The 19,583-nt window shown below is 39.9% G+C and overlaps 2 non-coding genes across 2 annotated transcripts; one reads left to right on the top strand and one right to left on the bottom strand.

The window, feature by feature from the left end:
• Nucleotides 1–201: 201 nt before the first annotated feature.
• Nucleotides 202–273, bottom strand: trnaa-ugc (transfer RNA alanine (anticodon UGC)). Its single transcript has one exon. It is a non-coding gene; the product is annotated as a tRNA-Ala (tRNA).
• A 2,957-nt stretch (nucleotides 274–3,230) lies between these two features.
• trnal-caa (transfer RNA leucine (anticodon CAA)) lies at nucleotides 3,231–3,343 on the top strand. Its single transcript has 2 exons — nucleotides 3,231–3,268; nucleotides 3,298–3,343. It is a non-coding gene; the product is annotated as a tRNA-Leu (tRNA).
• The last annotated feature ends 16,240 nt before the right edge of the window (nucleotides 3,344–19,583 follow it).

Below are 19,583 nucleotides of genomic sequence, written 5' to 3'. Positions count from 1 at the left end.
TGGATTTCCTGAATGTGACTTTAAATTAGTTCACATTCTTTGGTAGTTAACAGAACTAAATGCTTTGGAGGTACATTTAAAACTGCAGAGAACACTGTAGCACTTCGAGTTTAATTGTGTAAACCTGGCTCTCTATGAACACGAGTGAAGAATTTTCACTCAACAGAAGACTGCGATGTGAGTACAGTAACATAAAGCACTTGGAGATGCCAGGGATTGAACCCAGGACCTCATACATGCAAAGCATGCACTCTACCACTGAGCTACATCACCAACATAAGAGGCTGTGGAAGTGACTTAGAGATGTGCAGGTGCTCACAGAACACAATCCATCTTTTGCATCTTTTAAGTGCTCTTGATTAAACTATGCATAGAAAAACAGCAGTACTGATGATTTTCATGGACTGATGCACACTTGTTCTGTACAACTCCAGTGATAAAACCTTGTCTGTAAATATTGTAGAACGTAAAAGGGTGAAACAACGCTCCAACCACAGGAATGGTAACAGAAAGGATCATTTTCTTATTTAATACGTCCTTTTGAGATGTCTTGTCAACGCACACAGACGTTAGAGTTGAACAAATATTTTGTACACAAGACGGCAGTGCGATATTAGAATTCCTGTCTTCTTGATGGATTCAGACTCCTTCTCAGAGGTCCATGCTCGCCAAATAACTTTAAAGCTGTAGCAGCAATGCTTGTTAATAAGACAGAATTAAGCGTTGCTGTGCTTTCCTAAATGAGGCCCCATCTCACTCTCCCTCTCTGTGGTGCAGCCACAGAAAAAGTATTCATGCAGGCTGATTTAAGATATTTTCTTTTGATAAGGGACAGATCCCAAACGGAGATGCACTTAGCTAAGCCTGGCTATCATGATCAATGGTCATCCATTGGTGCCTATCTGTCTAGGGAGTGCCGAATGGACATCTGGACTGCATTCCTAAGTGTCAGGAATAAGTGACTCATATCTCACCTTGATCAACCAATCAGGGATTGGCAGGGCCTGGTAACACCACGTGGGTCTCCAATGCCCGCCAAACTCTCAACCAATCAGCACACATCTGTGTCTTGGTCAAAAAGGGAGCGCAAGCTCAGATCGGGGCTCTCCTTGGCCATTTTCGCGCATCGTCAGAGACAATCACGTGACAACTGCTGTTGTCTGCACTGGGACTTGGACTTTGTTCTAAGCGTGAGGCCGAGGATCCCGTACGTACTCAGAATTCTACCAACGTGAATGCTCCGCTTGATCAACGGCAGCCTACAGTTGGACCCTCGTCGACAACCTGAATAGCTTATTCCGAAGCAGCGCTGGTCCGGGAACGAACCAGCTTCTTCCCGGGCAAAAGATTGACTTGTGAGGACTCGCGGTCACACTCTGTGCATAGAGACTTTCTACTAGCCAGCCGGACTCTCTCGGAGTCCTGCGCACCGCAGTCAGATTCCTCCGCCTGTCCTACTCTGAGCTGCACCTCGACTGGTTGGCCGGTAGCCAGAGGACGCCGGGACAACGCCCATTGGACAACCGCTGGAACCGAGGCTGCAACAGAGCCTGTCAGCTGGTTTGGTGTTCGTGCCGGGAAATTCCAAATCCATACACAGTGGATAAGTAAACCCCATGTTCTACATTGCGTCTCGAGAATTCAATTGTACCTCAACACAAGTTGTTATCAATTTAATTCATGAGTAATGCATTTACTTCCGAGTTAAGAGTAACAGTGGGTAATAACACTGATTAGCGATTTGGTAACCGAACGATATATATTGACATATATTCTCTGTTGTGTATCTCTTTGTGTTTGCATCTCTTTGAGATTATATACCTTGTATATTGATAACCCTCACAGTAAGGTCTGCCGCTTGTATCCAGGCAGACTAGTATACTGTATGTTTGGTGCACAATTTATATTAATAACTGTATCTCGTGTATTGAACCCGTGTGTGTGCGTTGTTAGTTGTTCTGACGATTGATTTTCTAAAAGCAACAACAAACCACCTCGTGATTACTGCTACAATGAATAATTGTCTCAGTAAACCCATCAAACCTCTACACAGCTAAGGAAGAGTAGCTCGGAAAATACTCAACTCAACAAGCGAGCGCGTTGGTTGCTCTTGCTCTTAATGTAAGGAGCTGTTTTTTTTTTTGCATTAATCATTATTAACCAGAAACAGCTGCACAACTGGTGGCATTTGTGATTATTTCACTTCTCTGCTTCAGCAAGGTCAATAAAAGACTCTGAAAGTAGTAGAGAAAAACTGAATTAAAATCATATTAGCAATTCTGAGCGATATCTGCATACAGGCAATCCAATAAGAACGTTGAAATCTTTGAATATCATCTCTCTATATATTGCGCTGCTTTTTTCTTGGAGTGAAACTATTGGATTGAAGGAATGCTAACCGCTGGGTTAAAATGTATTGTTGTTATTTGGAGAAATCAATGAACTTGTGATTTTATATGTTTTAAAAGACGGTCATGCGCACAGAAAAAAGACAGTGCTGATTATTTTTCTGGAGACGGAGCACTGATGACCTATCCGAGCCAATTGATAAAGCCCACCCAGTGGATACTCTAGCAGAACGTGGAAGAACGTTCACCATTGTAACCAAGGCAACCACAGGAACAACATCAAGAAGCACAATCAATTCCATATTTAAATCTTTCGTGTAAGGCATGCTATGTGAAAGCATGAAGTAAATCCCCTGATCTTTTTTGTACATGGACAAGGTATTTCTGAAGGAGCGCTATGAGCAAAGATTTAATAAGCTACTCCTGCCGATGATTCAGCTTAAAGAATTCAAAGCTTCACAAACAAAAGCAGCTCGCTACCACAGCCAATATTAAATGTGCTTGGTGGCACATTACCATTTGCACTGGCTCAAAAGTGATCTCGGCAGACCTTGTTCCCTACGTAAAGCTGAAAGTGCCAAAGAGCATTTCCATTGAGAAAAAAAAAATCTTTCTTGATGTTAAACATAGAGAGCCTGCCTTTTAGAAGTTCTCCCTCTAAACACCTTGTGCAGCCTCCCGACAGACTAACAAAAAGCGCCTTTTCACCAACTCAATTTATAATACGCCCCTCAAAACTCACAACCGAATAACAATCCATCCGTATATTTGATTTCCAAGATCCATTCAAGGCAACTTGGCTCTTCGCAAGCAAATAATTTCAGGGAAGAAACTCAGTTTAGTCAACTACTGGTGCATTCAGCACACCACTTGCTCTCACTTGTCAGGGTGGCCGAGTGGTCTAAGGTGCCAGACTCAAGGACATGTGTCTTTCCAGCTGGCTTGGGTATTCTGGTCTCCAAATGGAGGCGTGGGTTCAAATCCCACTCCTGACAGCTTCTGTTTTTACCTCTCTTGAATTGTTCCAGTGCTAGCTGACAGGGAATGACTGAAATATAAAAGCAGCAGAAGAAAGCAAGCAACTCAGTGCAATTTGTGAGTATTCTGCACTGTTAAAATGCACAGGTTTTCATACTTTTTGGAATTCGTAGCTCAAGAAGTGACTCCTGTTTCATTTTCTATTCACCAACTCAATTTGCATTCCGCCCCTCACACCTCACAACAGAATAACAAACGGCTTCATGTGCCACAGCATTCCCCTGTAGATTCGGTTTGCACTATGAATTAGGCGACCCCGAATGAAATATTTTAGTGTTGGCTCAAATGTGAGGAATTTCATGAACCCTCAAAAAGGAACGCTTGCAGAAAATGCCAGCAATTCAAAGCGTGTAGGCAGCATGAACAGACCAATTCTGCAATTTCTTTTATTGCGGGCGGTGCTTTCCGAGTCGATGGCTCTGCATTAGAAATGAGAAGTGCTGAACTCTAAACACGTTCTTGCCATTACCGCTACTCCTGCTGCTACTCCTTTGTCCTCGAAAAAAGAAAAAACAGGCATTTTTTGAGTCTCAAAATGATCTTCTGGATCCACAAGAAACATGTAAATTTGATTCATTCCGCAGTATTTTGGATGTACTGTACTTATAACTTCTATCGAAGAGAGATTTCATCAGTTGTATGAAATTGAAACTTTCGACTTTTTGTCTGGTATTGAAAACGTTAAAAAAAAACATAAACAATTTTCTAACGAACAACTCATGAATTATTGCCAGGATCTATATTTAGCGTTCGGTAGTGATAGCACTGCTGATATTGATTGAGTAGAAATCTATGATGTATTGACAGCTTTATCTGAAACGAGAAGTCCTAGAACGCCATCTATGAAGTTTTAGGATTCGTACCAAGAAATGCCTTTTGTTTCCCACCCCAAATGCTGCTTTTGCATTACACATTACGTGAACATTACCAGTTTTGGTAGCTTCTGGGCACGATTAAACTGAAACTGAAACTTAGTACAAAATTCTTTAAGATGAACCATGTCCAAAAATTGTAAATCAGGACTAATTTTAATATCAAATGAAATTACTACAGAAGAAAAGGTTTAACTGAAATATGAATAAGACTATGCAAGCCTGAAAAATAGAACAATTCAATTTATACAGATGCAGCCATTCAAAGTGCGCGGTACAGACACGTAACGGAGGTAATTGGCTACGGCGTCGCGCATCGTGATGCAAGATGACGCGGGGTACCGCGGTACGTGATTGGTTGACCGACAGGGGCACTCGTGGTCCGTTGGTCTGTCGTAGAAAGATTTACTGTAAACCTCTTTACTGTGCCCGTTGTAGTATTGAATATTCATATGGAATTTTACCACTGAAGGGAAATCTTAGTAGCTGAGCATAAAAAGAATAGGAGCATACTGTAACGCGTGTGAAGGCCATAAACTATATTAATTTTGGAACATAAACATACAGTATATGGCTGGTCTCGGTACTATAAAGAAAACATACACAAAACATGGTTTCATTATGACCAGAATCGGTCTTGAGATATTTTTAACTTGATTTACAGTATTTGAGAGGTATGTCTTGACACCGATACTACGCAAATACTGCTCACGTATATGTTTCTAGGTTTATATTATGCATTTCATACGGTCAAATTACTTTTGAGCAACTGATAAGAAGCGCGAAACGGTATGCCCAGGGCGTTTTAGTTTTGTTTTGTGCGGGGACTCTGCTTTAACTATCTCGCCGTGGATTGATTAGAGATATCAAGTACATACAAGTCATTTTTTAAATGTTGTAGTTCGTCTTGTAAAAATGTTACGAGTACATCATCTGTCAAAAATTACACAGGTTCTGTTTCCATATTGAGGATTTTGGTAAAGTTATATTAGTTTCTAATTTTACGTTGTGAATATATGATTTGGGCAAACAGAGCCGCAAAGAAGTACATTATGGGTTGTTGTTTTTTTTTTTTTTGCAGTTTTATCAAGAACAAGCGATGCTTAAACCTTTGTCTGATTCTTGTGAAACTATCCACACGACAGTTACCTAGGAGTTGACTTCAGTAATGTCACTGATGGGATGTTTCTAAAAATCCATCCACTGTAAAACGTCTTCTCCAGTTGTCCTGCATATGTATTCGCTAATGAAGCTGTGTGTTCTGAGCCTGGTTCTCTACATTTCTGTATGAACCAGCTTAGAAGGCTAAAGACAGCTTGTGTTTAAATTGAGTGTAAGGTAATTTATCCTTCTAAAGTCATGGTCAGCATATATTATTGTACTGTGCTGTAAACTTCTTCTGTGCCTAATTACATTATTTTATAGCTTTATCAAATCTGTGCATTGTCTTTCGATAATGTTTCTGTAGTGCTTTTTCAGCACTCAGCATGTGACTGTGCCGGTGGTGCTGTGGGTTAGGTTCCTGACTCCCATGTCACATGGTCTGTGATTGAATCCCATGTAACTATGACTTTATTTTTTAACAAACATTTCTTTGAAAAAATGAAACGTTTCCCTTGGTCAGAGATTAAATAAAACCTCATTCGCACCAAACAAATTTATATTTCTAAATATCACAACATGATCGAATTTAAGTATTTTTAATAACAATGAATAGTCACCTATGCATTACAAAATAAACATATATATTGATTTGAATCACGTTTTGATTTAAATCGTAAACGCGTGTTTAAATATATGCGTTTAAAGGCGATATACTGTATAAAAGCGCTGAGTCTTATGGAATGTGTTCCGCCGGGGATTCAAAAAATTTATTTTTTTTTAATCGGGTATCTAAGGAAAATTGCAGTATAACTTTGTTCATGCACAAACAGTGGCATGTTATATTATTAATTTGGGTGTCTCCTCTTGCCAGAAAGCTCTTAATTGCATTTTGAGTGCGGTTTTTGACTTTTTCTAAATTGCAACCCATAAATAAACTGCGACACTTATCATTCAACCAGAGCTCGAAATATCACAAGGACCCTCAAGAGCACAGCAAAGACTGTATTAAAAGACTGTATCACACCTAAAGAAGACTATTTTAAATTTCTTGGCGCAGTTCATTGTGCAATTAACCCTTGTATGTGCTGTCCGTGCTCAAAATGCAATTTAAAAAAAATCAAAAACCACGCTCAAAATGTAATTTAGAGCTTTCTGGCAAGAGGAGACACCCAAATCAATAATGTAACATGCCACTGTTTGTGCATGAACAGGGTTATACTGCTATTCCCTTTGATACCCGATTAAAAAAAAATAAAAAATGTTTTGAATCCCCGGCGGAACCAGGCATCCATATGAATCAAGTAACAGGTTTATTCCATGCTGAAAAAAAGAAGAAAGAAAACACATTCCATAAGAATTGACTGAGCTCCGCTCTGTACCACGCAATGATCCCCCCCAGAGTCTCTGCCCCGGGTTATTTGGGTTTTTAGACAGAGGGTAAAAAACTCTCTCTCTCGCTTGACCTCCCCCTCTGTGTGTATTGTCTGTTTTTTTGTTAACAAGGCTCACCAGCTAATGTGAATCGAAACATGTCTTTCTAGCTTTTAAAGTCGTGCGATGTGTAAGCCACAATTCAAATAGAGAAAAAAGAGCTGACTGACAAGATTTAAGATGTGGCTGTCAATGTTGGATTAAAAAAAAACACATTGCCGACGTTTGTTGCATTGCTTGAAAAATAACTTTATTTCAAGAGACTGGATAAGTAATCCAAGTGTTTTTTTTAACTTCCTGAAAAACAACTAATAATTTAACTATATGTGCAAACGTTTTATGATATGTCGCTGTTGTGAATGTCTGTGGACATGTGCTGGCTGGACAGGAGGCTCTACTGTACACAGAGAGGGGCGGGAGGAGGGGACAAGCCGATACATACTCTTAGAGTTTGATTAATAGGGAATATAATACAAAAATATAGTACTAAAAATAAGATACACTCTACAGGCATTCACAACGGCGACTGTCAGAAGATAGGACACAGCGGCTCAGGCACCCGCTGAATGGAAAAGGGGCACTTTAATGTTCTGTATGGCTAATACTAAAGCCAATACTTCAATACTTTAATATTCTTTTCTGTATGTTTAACAATAGTGGTTACTGGCCTAATTCGTCCCTGCTCCCGTTGTTAGGTGTTAATGTGTTGTTAAGTGTGAATTTGTACCCGTTTCCCTGAGGTCTGGCTTTTTTTTCTGGAAAACCATAACTCTGGTCTTGTCCAGATTGACTGTCGGCGCCCAGGTCTGACAGCGCTGCTCCAGCAGTGCCAGGTTCTGGCGCAGCCTCTGTTCTGTGGGCGACAGCGGGACCAGGTGGTCTGCACAGAGCAGGAACTCGATTTCCATAATTAATGCAGATCAGTAAATCAAGGGACAAAACAACTATTGCGCCCGGGTCGTCAATGGGCTTTGACGTGCTAATGCATTGGTTTAACAGTCCGGGTGTGGCAAGCCTCTAATGTCTCCCGACTTCGGCAAAAGGCACCCGCCTTTCATTGGAAGACAATGAACATTCTAGCCGTACATGTGAATATAGCATAAATACACCAAGGGATTGGGTGAGCTCCCATCACCAAAAAAACTGTGAACCTGCACTACAGGGACCACAGTACAGTATGGAGACCAAGACCTTTCACGGGAAGAGACGGGGTGCTTCTGCCGCCCCAGCTTCCAAAGAGTGAAGGGTAAGCAAATACAGCAGACTTCATCTGAAATACGCGATTACAGCGCATATTACAAGGTATTATTGCCGTTTTGAATTTTAAATTCAATTATAATAATAATTATAATCTTCGTAGCCTGTTCTTCAAGAAAACACCGCACGGGCGAAACGATCTTCGAAATCTACCACCAGGACAGTAAAAAAAGAAAGCGGTAAGACGGAAAAAAAGAAAAGTTTATTTTGACGTCTGTTCCGCAACTGATGAATACTACTGTGTGACTTTATTTCTTACATGAATTATGTTATTTTGCCACAGGCCGTGGGTCTCTGCTCTCGGCCACTGGCCAGGGTGCCAACCTGTAGAAGCAGCACCTGTGTGGAGACTTTTCAGCAGCAGCGGGAGCAGTACGACGCATTACTGGGGAGGATTGGGAGGCTAGAGACACTCCTGAAAATGCAGAGGAAGGAGACAGTATGTTCCAGCAGTCAAACAGTTGAGCAGCTGTCTTCCGAAAAGTGCCTCTCCCCGCCGCGCAGGTTGCAATGCCTGGCGGAAGCTCTGCCCCCCGCAGAGCACACACCGCCTCAGGACACTCCATCCCGGCCTCTCCGCTCACCACCGCGCAGGAATTTGTTGATGCTGTCCCCGCCGTCTATCTCCCCCCAGGAATCACCGTTCACAGAGCGGAATTCACAGACGCCAGTGGGACGAATAATTCTCCCAGATATCCAACTGCTACCCATCACTCAGGAGATGGAGGGGGGGTTGTACTTGCAGTGCATCGGCATAGACGGGAAAGCAAGAGCCGACCGCTACGCCGCCCTCGTGTTTCGAAATCTTGTGACTTTTGAAATTTACTGGGGGTGGACCACGTCTGTAAATTTCGATGGGTCCAGAGGCAAAAGTGCCTTGCCTTGCAATCTCCGGGAAACCATTAGTAGCATGGTGAATCGGAGATTCTCAACCCTTACTTCGTGCGACTGGAAAAGAATTTGTGATCGGATCAACGAAATGCTTCGCAGAAGGAGGCGCTCTTTTCCTCTAGTCTAACAGTCTGTCCACAAACAAAACATTCCTGTTAGACAAGAGGAATTGAAAAAAAACAATTACTTTTGTCAATGGAAACCGGTGTGTGTGTCTCTCTCTGCTGGATGTCCCTCTCACTCTCTGCTGAATGAATAAAAGCATTTTATTAAAAACGCGTTTGCATTTGTCTGGTATTTACTTTGGTCCCTTTTAACTGTTTTTCGATCTACTGTATTGCTTTGAGATGCCACTTTTAAAGGTGATATGTAAAATAAAGTTTTTTATTATTGTTATAGAGAAACATGATCAGATTTTCCCTGGTTCAGAAAAAAAGAGCTAAAGTGCTACACCTAACTGTCTTAATTTGATGTATTTAAAGCAATGAACTACTGTAGGTGTAACATAACATTCAGAAATACAATCATTTCTGAATATTCAGAGAATAGTTTTGTGGTGTTTGTTTAGATGAAACGTTCCTAAAACGTATAACATAACAAAATTAAAGACTTAAACAGTTAAATTAAAGATCTTTCCACTTGTACTGTATGTCATCGGAAAGTTTCTGCTTTGTGTAAGGATGGTATCAAAAAGTAATCTTAAGTGGTGAGAAAGCTGTGCTCAATGTATTTAAGGGACTTAAAAGTAAAAGGAGATGCTTCATATTGCTTGACTAATTTTAAAAACTAAGTTATAAATGCAGACGCTCCCTCGGTGCCGCGCCGGGTGTAAATATCAAAATATACATTCGTCCTGGGCAGAGGCCGAAGAGCGCCCAGCTGGGGTGCGCAGGGAAGAGCAGGACAGGAGTGAAAGTGGTCAGGGCGGGGTTTAGGAAGGCGTACAGTCTGGGCAGGTATAGATTACACTTTTCTAAAACGTATTTGAAAAATAAAAACGATTACAATCTAATCCTTCCACGTTTGATCCCAAAATCCCAAGAAATATAAATCTAAACGGGTAGAAAGCTATGCTGAAAGTTTATTAAGATACTTAGAAGACAAATATACTGTATCAATTTATGTTGCATTAGTCTGATTATGATTAAAAAAACACATAATTAAACACGCGTTTGTGATTTAAATCAAAACAAGATTTAAATCAATATAAATGTTTATATTGTAACGCATACTGTCCAGCCTCCATTTCTCTATAAAAATTTACTCTATTACACACACACACACAATAGAAGCAGGAAGCAGAAGCAGAGACCGTTGTCAGAAGGGAAGAAGGTGACTATTCATTGTTATCAAAAATGACTTAGAATCGATCATGTTGCGATCCACCTTTTGCCCATCAGTCAAGAGAAGGAGGGATTGAATGTGCAGTGTGTCGGCACAGAGGGGACAGCCAGAGCCGACCGCTACGCCGCTCTTCCATTTCACAATTTTGGGACTGGGGGTGAACCACATCCATAAATTTTGATTGGTCCAGAGGCAAAAGGGCTTTGCATTCTCCAGGAAAACATAGGTATGGTTAATTGGAGATTCTCATAACTTTCTTTGTATAATTGGAAACCGATACACGATAGGATAAACAAAATGCTTCAAAGAAAGAGGTGCTATTTCTCTCTGGTTTTAGTCTGTGCAGCAATAAAACAATCAGATTAAACAAGAGAGAGTGCGACATTACTTTTCGTCAATGAAAAAATAGTCTTTTCATGTTTATTTAAGTGTCCTTCTTTCGTTTGGATTGCATTAAACAACTCGGGAGTTATTGTTATGATTACTCTATTATCGAATCCTCAACTCGTTCACTTTTTGTTATTTTGGGAACATTTTGACATGTTGCTTTTAGCCGACGATTCTGTTGAATTCACTCAGTTTGTAATGTAGGGTGTAGGGTAAGTTAAACTTTGATACAGGACAAATGTATTTCCCACAAGCTGTACTGTAGTAGCATTAAAAGTATACAACATGACACTGTATGCATGTGGCACATCTTTGTTCAACTTAAGAAAAAACAGGACATTTGATTGCTGATTGCCTTATGTTAAAGGCCAACAATGACACCAGAAAACTGAAAGTTCTTTCACCTCCCCAAGTAGAACTGTCTAATCTACATAAACACAGTGGGGTGTAACACCTAGCCTAGACTTTGTGAGAAGTATGGAGCTGCGTTGCATTAAAATGTCTGCAATGGAATATACATAGTAGGCAAAAGTTAATTTCAAGCTGAAAAGAAAAGACTCAACATGTCTCCTCTATACATCTTCCATTTAGACCATCCAATCATTTATTATTAATATCTTCCATATCCCATTAAAATCAGAAAGTTTCTTACAAGTGTAAATCCAACTATTTTCTAATCGCTTTATCCAGGACAGCTAACAGTTTCACCAATAGTATTTGGTAACTTTTTACGATTGTCAGACTTCAGAATGCTTCAACTGATGCTTAAAGATATGACATAATGCGTACTGTGTTAAAGAGCTATTGAGCACAGAACATCTTTCCGCCTGTGAAAAGATTTGCACATGCAGTTTATTCTTATCTGTGTGAAAACAGGAAATATCGATGGAGTTTCAGAAAGTAAACAGAGGTCTGGAACACCCTATCTCAGATGTTTAATAAATTGAAGTTTGTGACAAACCACCCCAAACAAAATACAATTTTAGAATACAAGCAGATGAAATTATTAGATATTAATAAATCACTTAACTTTGAACATGTTGTGATATTTAGAAATAGCAACAAATCAGTATAATTTATTATTTTAGTTTTTCAAAGAAATGTTTTTGTTAAAGGAAAACTCATGCCAGGAGCTGGGTTCAAAAAAGCTATAGCTGAAAAGGGTAGGCAAAATGTTTAAGTAATCATAGGTGAATGAGACAAATTGATGCAGATGTTTAGAAAGAAAGTGGACTACAGTACTATTTTGAGCTTACAGCCTATCCACTATTATTCTTTATTAATCTTTCATATCACATTAAAATGAATGTTGTTTTTAAATGTAAGAGAATACACAACGCGTGTCCTCTATAACACTTCAGTGTACTTTTTAATCAGTTTAATTTTTAACAATGCTATACAAAGCTTAAAATTATTAAATTGTATGTACCGTTTAGACTGTTAAATTGTGTACTTGACAAAAGATTGTCCCTCAGTATTGACAGGGATTCAAAACCAAACATTTTCTAGCAACAGTGCAAATGCTGCACATGAGACATTAAGCTTTCATAGCTCCGCCTGGCAGTTTTACAAGATATTTCACCCTACTTTGATACATCATGCAGTATCCTACAGTTCTTTGCAGAACAAGCACTGCTATTTACTGCAGCATACCTTGCACATTTTGAATGGTTGGATCTGTAGTTCTACTCAGTTTGGTGTATTCTTGATAAACCAAACTGGTGCCCTCCCTCCAACTCACCATTCCTCCCTTATGGTAGTGTATGCAGAGAAACCCATGTATATAAACCCATAGGGTCAATTGCAATGGACATCCCAAGTTAAAACACAGCCGCGTGCTAAGTTAGTATGGTACATTCTGGAGATCATCTCCCACTCCGAGTTCAATTGCAGCAAAAACATGTGGAACAAAGATGGAGCTCAGCTCAACTTGTGCTTAATCCTGTTCCAAGGGCTCGGCCTTGTTGTACTAATTAGCCTGAACTGCAGGGGACTGTGCATCAGAACACTTCTGATTAGTAGGATAAAACGTAGGCCACATTAATATACAATTACTTTTCTGTTTCTTATTTATATTCAAACTAAATTTCCTGACAAATCAGTTAGTTTTTAATTTAAGAATTGCATTTAGGCTACAATTCACCTGATGGGGCTACACCGTTATTAAATGAGATACCCAATCGTAATTAGTCATGAAACAAATGAGAACCGCAGCTGTGCATTTGAAATTAAACACTACTGTATTATTGCAGCATTAATTTTGTTTAACACTCCAGATGAATAAGTGGACACATCGTTATAGCTAAATCGTTACAAAACACCCGACCAATAACCAGTAAAGTTAAGTTTAATTTTTAACAGAACTGGAAATTAAACTTGTGCAAAAAAACAAAAAAAACAATTGTTCCTCTGACCTTCTAAGCAATTTTTTAAGGCAATACATTTCTTTAGCAGGGTGTGCTTTGTGCTTACTTTTCAGAAGTTTGATTTTCTCTCTCTCTCCTGTATCAGTAGGAGCGTACATTTCAAATTAAGTTATTTTTTAGTCAGTTCCAATGTCTTCCTTTCAGTTCAGCTCAACTTGTGCTTAATAAACATTTGGAACAAAGTTGGAGCTCAGCTCATTTTGTGCTTAATCCAGTTCCCAGGGCTCAGCATTGTTGTACTATTTAGCCCGAATTGCAGGGGACTGTGCATCAGCACATTTCATCTGATTAGTAGGTTAATTCATAGGCCACGCTAATTACTTTGTCTCTTGTTTAAAATTAGTCAGGAAATTTAGTTTAAATATAGTTTTTAAATCTAAGAATTGCATTGAGGCTAAAATCCACCAAATGAGGGATACTCAATTGCAATTAGTCACAAAACAAATGAGAACTGCAGCTGTGGGCTTGAGACAGGACACTACTGTATTAATTTGACATTAATTTATTTTTAACAGAACTTTACTGAAAATTAGACTTATAAAACTACCTGAAAAAATAAATACAACAATTGTTGTTCCTCTGACCTTCTCAGAATCAGTTCCAACATCTTCCTTTCAAAGTGGGGAAGTGCTTGCAGGCGAGTTGTTTTGCTAACTCATGCTTATCTTTTATAACAGTATCTTCTGACACCTCTGCACAATCCAACAACATTACAAGACCAGCACTATAACAGGAGTCATAAAAACACAAGAAGCCACATTGAACGAGCTTTCAGAATTGTAAAACAACGCTTTGCTTTTCTGTCATTTGGTTTGTATACCAGTCCATCAAGAGCTAGCACAACCCTGGCTGTTTCAACACAGTCATTGGATCACAGCCACAGGACAGAAAAGGGACTGTAAACCATCATAAATCACTTAAGATGCTGAGTTTTTTTCCTTTAACATGCTTGGGTGCCACCTATTTCCTCCTCATCCCTGCTTTCCTCTGAATATGGAGACCCACAAATACGGAGACCCATCACTAAAATATTTAACAAATCTATCCAGTTGACTCCTCGATTTTATAGAACACATTAAAGCCTCACGCTACATTTATATAAATAATAGCTTAGGTTCTGTTCTCTTCACTCCCTAGCACCTTAAACTTCACAGCTACTAGTAATGATTAACATTCAACATAATTAGTAAATGTCACTTTTGTAAATACACACATTAATCAACTTCATTATGAATAAATGTGGTATGAGTGTTAAGCAATTTTAATTAAATATTACAATGTTTTCAAGCGACGGATGCATAAATTCAGTACATGGTAACAATATTATTTCCACTATATTCTGGAGCCTTCTAATGCGATTCTTCATTACACCAAGTATGGTACTAAGTTGCTCAAGCCATATTAAGAGGTGGTTTAAAATAACTCACTAGTTTAGTCACTTCTAGGGGACAACAACTATTACTTTGTGTTCGTCGCAATTGAGAACAGGTTAAGTATAGTGCTGTGGACTAAGCACAGCAGCAACGTTCGTTACAATTGGACTTAAGGTGGAGCACAACTTCAGACCACAGCTGTGTACTAAACACGGGTTGAATGCCTGTTAGTACTTCACTTTCAGTTTGTTGCAATTAACCCCTAGACTTTGCCCTACTAAGGTCTAAATCAAGCTCAAGCAGAGACAACCCATTAATGGCTTTCATAACTTCCATTAGTCTCCACCTCTGTCTTCCTTAACTCATTCTTGATCTTCCTAAACTAGGCATTTAACTGAAATTCAGCCAAACGATACTGTTTAGTCTGAGAAAAAAATATAATAAGCGCTATTCCTGACAGCCTGAAAAGAAACACAGATTCCTATAGCCTCAACTGAGCAAAAGAGTCAGTTCCAACACCTTCTGAAGTATTATTAAAAAAATACTTTTAACTTTTAAAAGTTTTTATTGATACACAAGCAATAACAAGTTACACTATTAAGTTCTTACATAAAATTAAATAAAATACAAAAGCGAAGAATAAAAACACTAGACAGATTTTGTGCAAGGCAAGAGGCATCACAAAAAAAAGTTTCCAACATGACCTGCTGAAACATGACCTGTGATCCATCACCACTTGATTGCAACATGCTTGGGCCATAATGTCAACTTCCAGACCCTCTCAGTCTCTTTCTCCCCAAATCTTCTCCGGTGGATCAAAATGTAGTCTCTCAAATAAGACACAGCCTTCTGTATCACTGACAGAGGCAGGGTTTTTTCCATTCTATATACCAATGTAGTTCTAGTCTTCCATAAAGCTTCCCTTAGGCAACAGATGACCTGCCAGGCTTTGCTTTCTTCCGATTTTGATAGCTTCTCAAGTCCATGTCCATAGAGCACTACCTGGGGGTCACTTATACCGCAAGCCAGAAAACACCTTATCCAGCTGTTAGCCAATGTCCACACCTCTTTTGCGATGCCACAGTCCCACAGGACGTGCCGGATGGATTCTTCTTGTCCGCATCCTTCCACTGGACACCTTGATGTCTTCCCCATGCCTCTCGAATGCATCACAGCCCTTGTTGGTAAAACTTCATGTGCAATCAACCAGCACATATCTCTGTGTCTATTCAACAAAACTGTGTGGCCAACCCTTTTCCAAACATGGCTGGGATCCCCAGCCACGAGGCCACGAATGTGACATACTGCACCTCTACCCTGCACAACAAGTTCCAACCTTCTTGCGCTTGTCAACACATCCAGTGCCTCATTCTCCAAATTCTGTTCCCTTAAAAATTTCTTTATGATAAAATAAGAATACGGGAGGTTAAAAGCAACGGGTGCTGTTAAAGGGATCTCTAAAACTTTCAATGTCCTTAAATAAAAACCACACAAAAAGCGAGACATAAAGGATACTTTCCCCCTGTTCCCTACCGCTAAAGACAAATGTAATGATACATATTTGTACATTAGGAAAGTGAACAGTTCAGGCATGCCTTTTCCACCCATTTCCACCTTTTTTTCTACAACCACCCTCTTTACTCTCTCCCATTTTGACCTCCAGAAAAAATAAAAAATAGCCCTCTTTAAAACCAGTAAAACAGACCTTGATGGCATAAAAACAGCACTGACAAACAACAGTAGTGGTAAAATTACAGTCTTGACAACTAAAACCTTGCCTTCCATTGTTAATTCCCGTAAACTCCACAGACCGATCTTGCTTTTGACTTTCCCTACCACCCTCTCCCAATTCCTACTCCCCATCCCATTTCTGTCAAAGTTTATTCCCAAAATCTTTATTTCATCTCTACGAATTGTGATTCCCACATTTTCCTCTTCACTCCAGTTTCCATATTGCATCAGCACACATTTGTTTTTATTCAGCTTGGCCCCTGATGCTCCGCAAAACTGGGTTGTCACCTCCAAGCTATTTCTGACTCCCTTATAATCTGTACAAAAAACATTTACATCGTCCATGTATAGTACAGTTCTCACCTCTTGGGCCCCACTCCCAGGGATTTTAATGCCTTCAATCCCATTCTCCATTCTCAAGGCTTGTGCCAGTGGTTCTATACAGCAAACAAAAAGGAGTGGGGATAACGGACAGCCTTGGCGAACACCGCAACTCACATTAACCACATTTGACATGCTGCCATTAATCATTATTCTACTTCCTATACCCTTATATAATAACCTTACCCAAGTGAGGAACCTGGTTGAAAGCCCCATCTTTTGTAGTACTCTAAACATATACTCATAAGAGATACGATCATAAGCTTTCTCAAAATCCAAGTTTAAAACCGCCAATCCAATATTCCTCTCTCTCGCATAACCTATGGTATCTCTAATCAGTATCAGGCTGTCCGTGATCCTCCTCCCTGCCACTCCACAAGCTTGATCTGGATGAATGACTTCACTCAGGACAGATTTTAATCGAAGCGTTAAACACTTGGAAAGCAGTTTAAGATCACAATTCAATAAAGTTATCGGTCGCCAATTTGCCAGGTCTGTGCGATCATTCTTTTTGAATAGTAAGATCACAACTCCCGTCTTAAAGCTGTCCGGCAGTTCTTCTAAAAACTCAAATTCTTTAAAAATGGTTAAAAGATCCAATGCTAAAATATCCCAAAAGGCCCTGTAAAACTCAATGGGTAGACCATCCAACCCTGGAGTCTTACCCGTTTTGAAGGTCTTCAAACTTTCCATTAACTCTTCTACAGAAAGGCCTTTTGATAACACAGTATCATCTTTTACACTTTTTGGAATGACTTGCACAAATTTTTCTAACAAATCCTTAGACACTTGTTTCTTTCCAAACAACTCCCCATAGAAATCCTCAGCTACAGTCAACATGTCTTCCATACTAGTTTGCAAAACCCCCTCTCGTCCCTTCAATGCAGACATTAGTCCCCTCCCTACAACCCTTTTCTTGAAAAAGAATCTTGTACATTTTTCACCTTCTTCAAGCTCTTTCACTTTGCTTTGAAACATGATTTTTTTAATCTTTTCTCTAGAGAGATTTAAAAGCTCATTCTTTAATTCTTTGATTTCCTCACTGAAGTCCCACCCCTCTTCTAATAACTTAACATACCTCTGCAATCTCTTTTGTAATCCGTTTTCAACCCTTCGTATCCTAGCCTGTTTTCTCCTCCCCATCTCTATGAAAAATGCTTTTGTACGCTCCTTTACCTCCTCCCACCACTGTGCTCTTGTGCCAAACAGGTCGTACAAAGTCTGCCATTCCTTATATCTTTCCCTGAACCTGCTCCTCACTTCCTCATCCTCCAGAAGTGAAATATTCAGCTTCCACACACCCTTCCCCACAGTAACAACTGTTGGAATAGCAAGTGTACATGACAGTAAACAATGGTCAGAGAAAAAAACAGGGGTTAAGCCTGCAGTTGTGCAAGTAAAATCACGTATCAAAATAAAATCTATACGTGAGGCTTGGGTCCCATTAGACTTGTGCCATGTGAAACCTGCCCTCCCCTGACTATGAAGTTTGAGGGCATCTTTCAGTTTAAAATCTTTACATACAGTTTGCAATAATATTGATGATTTATCAAATTGGACCCGTCTCTCACCCCTCATTCTGCCTTCTCTTTCTAAAAGGCAATTAAAATCCCCAGCTAAAACCAGTGGTTCCCATCCCAATAAATATTCTCTCAATTCCTGAATTAGGACATATCTGTCGTGTGGGCAACTCGGACAATACACATTTAAAAGTTTAAATTTGACATTCATGAAACCCAGATACACCACCAGTGCTCTCCCTGGTTTCACTACAAGGTACTGATGTACCTCTACCATCTTATTTTTAATTAAAACAGCTATACCATCAGATTTATTCTCATTGGACCCACTCCAAATTGATGGGCCCAATGTCCACAGTTCTTCCATATCCTTATAGCTGTTTTTAAAAGGTAATCCACACTCCTGTAACAACATAATATCAGCATTTACCTTACTCACAAATGATAATATAGTCCTTGCCCTTAACTTGGATCGAATGCTTCTCACATTTATGGACACAATGTTCAGAGCCATACTTGATGTTAGACCAGGGAAGACTAAAAACTCTGGCTAGAATCATTCAGTCTGTGACACCTACTATACAGGCCTTTTTCTTTTTCCATTTGCTCTCCTTGCCTCCTCCTCCACCACCCCCACCATCAATAGGATGGTTCTCCACCTGCCCTCCTTGAGTCTCTAGTTCTAAAGCTGGATCAGTAGGATTGGAGAGAACTAATCCCATGGGAGAACCTGCCATCTGAGGACTCTGAAAATGATCTTCCCTCACTTTTCCACTCGGAGTTAGATCACTTTCTATATCAGATGTCTCAGCAGACCTTTTAGCCTGCACCCTTTGTTCTATACATTCCATTTGAGCGCTTTCAGTCTCCACAGGTGGCAGACGATCAGGAGAGATGCTACCACTCAATTCAGAGTCCACCTCACTTTCCACATTATCATCATTCTCTTCTACCTCAGCCTCATCTCCTTCACTCCATTCTGAACCCTCGCTCTCTTTTCCACTACTTTCTTCAACGTCAACCACATCCAGTTCCTGATCCAGAACCACTGCTCCAGCCCTAAATGCCTCTTCAAACTCTTCCTGCTTTTGCATCGGTCTTCCCAGTTTTGTTCTATTTGCAAAAGAATTTGGACAGTCTTTAAACACATGACCTTCACACTCACATAGATTGCATTTCCTCACGCTTGTACATTCAGTATATGCATGTCCAATTTCCTTGCACTTACCACACACCACCTTTGTACAGGCATCCACAAAGTGACCCAGCTCCCCACATCTCCTGCACAGTTTTGGCTGCCCTTGGTAGAACACAAGGCCTCTATTTTCACCTAATCCAATCAAGGAAGGAATGTGTTTAAATCCACCATAACCATTTTTGTCTTCATGCAACGAAATAGGTACTCTCCATGCACAGTTCCAGATGCCATCATCATCCAAGACTTTCTGAGGCTCACCTTTCACTAAACAATACTTAGACA

The sequence above is a fragment of the Atractosteus spatula genome, chromosome 10, assembly GCF_055471065.1.
Source record: "Atractosteus spatula isolate fAtrSpa1 chromosome 10, fAtrSpa1.hap1, whole genome shotgun sequence".
Taxonomy (NCBI): domain Eukaryota; kingdom Metazoa; phylum Chordata; class Actinopteri; order Semionotiformes; family Lepisosteidae; genus Atractosteus; species Atractosteus spatula.
This window is presented reverse-complemented; position numbering and strand designations above follow the sequence as displayed.